The 2,614-nt window shown below is 45.2% G+C and overlaps 1 non-coding gene across 1 annotated transcript; it reads right to left on the minus strand.

The window, feature by feature from the left end:
* Positions 1-870: 870 nt before the first annotated feature.
* trnay-gua lies at positions 871-959 on the minus strand. The gene is given in 2 exon segments: positions 871-906; positions 923-959. It is a non-coding gene; the product is annotated as a tRNA-Tyr (tRNA).
* Positions 960-2,614: the final 1,655 nt, after the last annotated feature.

Below are 2,614 nucleotides of genomic sequence, written 5' to 3' on the forward strand. Positions count from 1 at the left end.
ACCCCAGGCCCCCGGGACAGAGGGGAACAACTCATAACGCAGGGCCTACAACAGGGCCCGGGTCACTGTGACCCGGCCCAGACAGGGGTAGGAGGGTTACAACATACACCTTGCTAACGCTGCCAGAGTCTCTCTAACCCACACAGACACTGGGAATCGACTCGTAACGCTGGCCGGGGGTAACTCTGACCCGCCGAGGCAAGGGGAAGGTTGTGTAACAACAGCCATACCCGAAAGGCACAATTTCCACAACCAAGGGAAAGTAGTTTGTAGGGGGGCGTTTTTAGATTCAATATCCAAACTCACACGGGGCCCAAGGGCCCGATGGGGGGACAGAGGGCCGTATTCGACACAGGCCCTTGCCCGGAATGTTGAGCGTGTCAATTTTGGGGCAGGACCTTTTACTAGTATCCAGCAGGTGGTGGTGTTGGGTCACTGTGACCCCGGCCTGCCAGGGTCTCTCTGACCCACACAGACACGGGGGAAGCGACTGGTAACGCTGCCGAGGGTCACTCTGACCCCTCTGACGTCACTATGACCCCGCCCACACAGGGGCAGGGGCAGGAGGGTTACAACATACACCTTGCTAACGCCGCCGGGGTCACTCTGACCCCTCTGACGTCACTATGACCCCGCCCACACAGGGGCAGGAGGGTTACAACATACACCTTGCTAACGCTGCCGGGGTCACTCCGACCCACACACAGACACGGGCAATCAACTCGGAACTGCCCGGGGTCGCTCTGACCCGCCGAGACAACGGGAGGGTTAAGGAAACTGGAAATGCACATTTTATTCTCTATAGGGGGATGTGCGAACAACCGGCAAAAATATTTTTGGGGGCGCATTGATGAGGCAGAAAAATATTCCTCCTTCGAGGCAGATTTGAACCAGCGACCTAAGGATATCAGCATTCAGCATTCTACAGTCCTCCGCTCTACCAACTGAGCTATCGAAGGGGTTGGAGAAGTAGCTTCTTCCTTGCTGAGCAGCCTTTCAGGTTATGTTGATATAGGACTCGTTTGACTGTGGATATAGATACTTTTGTACCTGTTTCCTCCAGCATCTTCACAAGGTCCTTTGCTGTTGTTCTGGGATTGATTTGCACTTTTCGCACCAAAGTAATTTCATCTCTAGGAGACAGAACGCGTCTCCTTCCTGAGTTGTATGACGGCTGCGTGGTCCCATGGTGTTTATACTTGCGTACTATTGTTTTTACAGATGAACGTGGTACCTTCCGGCGTTTGGAAATTGCTCCCAAGGATGAACCAGACTTGTGGAGGTCTACAATTTATTTCTGAGGTCTTGGCTGAATTCTTTTGATTTTCCCATGATATCAAGCAAAGAGGCACTGAGTTTGAAAGTAGGCCATGAAATAAATCTACAGGTACACCTCCAATTGACTCAAATGATGTCAATTAATCTATCAGAAGCTTCTAAAGCCATGACATCATTTTCGGGATATTTCCAAGCTGTTTAAAGGCACAGCCAACTTAGTGTATGTAAACTTCTGACCCACTGGATTTGTGATACAGTGAATTATAAGTGAAATAATCTGTCTGTAAACAATTTTTGGAAAAATCACTTCAGGGAACTAGGTGTTCTGAATTCTTCTTTAATATTTTGTGAGTTAACTTGGATTCTTTCTTAATTAGGAAACTGGAAATGCACGATTTATTCTCTATAGGGGAATGTGCGAACAACAGGCAAATGTATATCTTTTAGGCGCATTTATGAGGTAGCCTTTAACGAGTCACCAACCCGGATCCGGGATCACCCCCCACTCCCCCCCCACTGAGTAGCATAGCTAGCATAGCGTCACAAGTAAATTGTAGCATCTAAATATCATTAAATCACAAGTCCAAGACACCAGATGAAAGATACAGATCTTGTGAATAAAGCCACCATTTCAGATTTTTAAAATGTTTTACAGGGAAGACACAATATGTAAATCTATTAGCTAACCACGTTAGCATAAGACACAATTTTTTTACTCCAACAGTTTTTTCCTGCGTCAGTAGCTATCACTAATTCGACTAAATAAAAATATATATAGCCACTAACCAAGAAACAACTTCATAAGATGACAGTCTGATAACATATTTATGGTATAGCATAGTTTTTTTTTGAAAAATGTGCATTTTTCAGGTATAAATCACAGTTCTACATTGCAGCTGCAATCTGAAATAGTGCTGACGCAGCCAGAACAATTACAGAGACCAACGTCATATAACTAATTACTTATCTTAAAACATTTCAGAAAAATACACAGCGTACAGATATTGAAAGCCCAACATCTGGTGAATCCAAACAATATTTCAGATTTATTAAATGTTTTATAGCGAAAACAAAATGTAGCGCTAAATTAGCATAGCCACGCCAGCCAGAACCAGCTGGGCGCCCGCGACCAGTTCACATGCACGACAGATATATGAAATAACATCGTAAATTGGGTCTTACTATTGCTGATCTTTCATCAGAATGTTGATCAATGTGTCCTTAGTCCTGATGAGTCGTTCAATCCATTCATAATGGCAACTTTCCCTCTTCATTTAGCATATGTACTGGTCGACTGGCCAAAGTAAAAAAAGTCACAGAACGGAACACGGCAAAA

This window comes from Salvelinus namaycush, unplaced genomic scaffold (genome assembly GCF_016432855.1).
Source record: "Salvelinus namaycush isolate Seneca unplaced genomic scaffold, SaNama_1.0 Scaffold649, whole genome shotgun sequence".
NCBI lineage: Eukaryota > Metazoa > Chordata > Actinopteri > Salmoniformes > Salmonidae > Salvelinus > Salvelinus namaycush.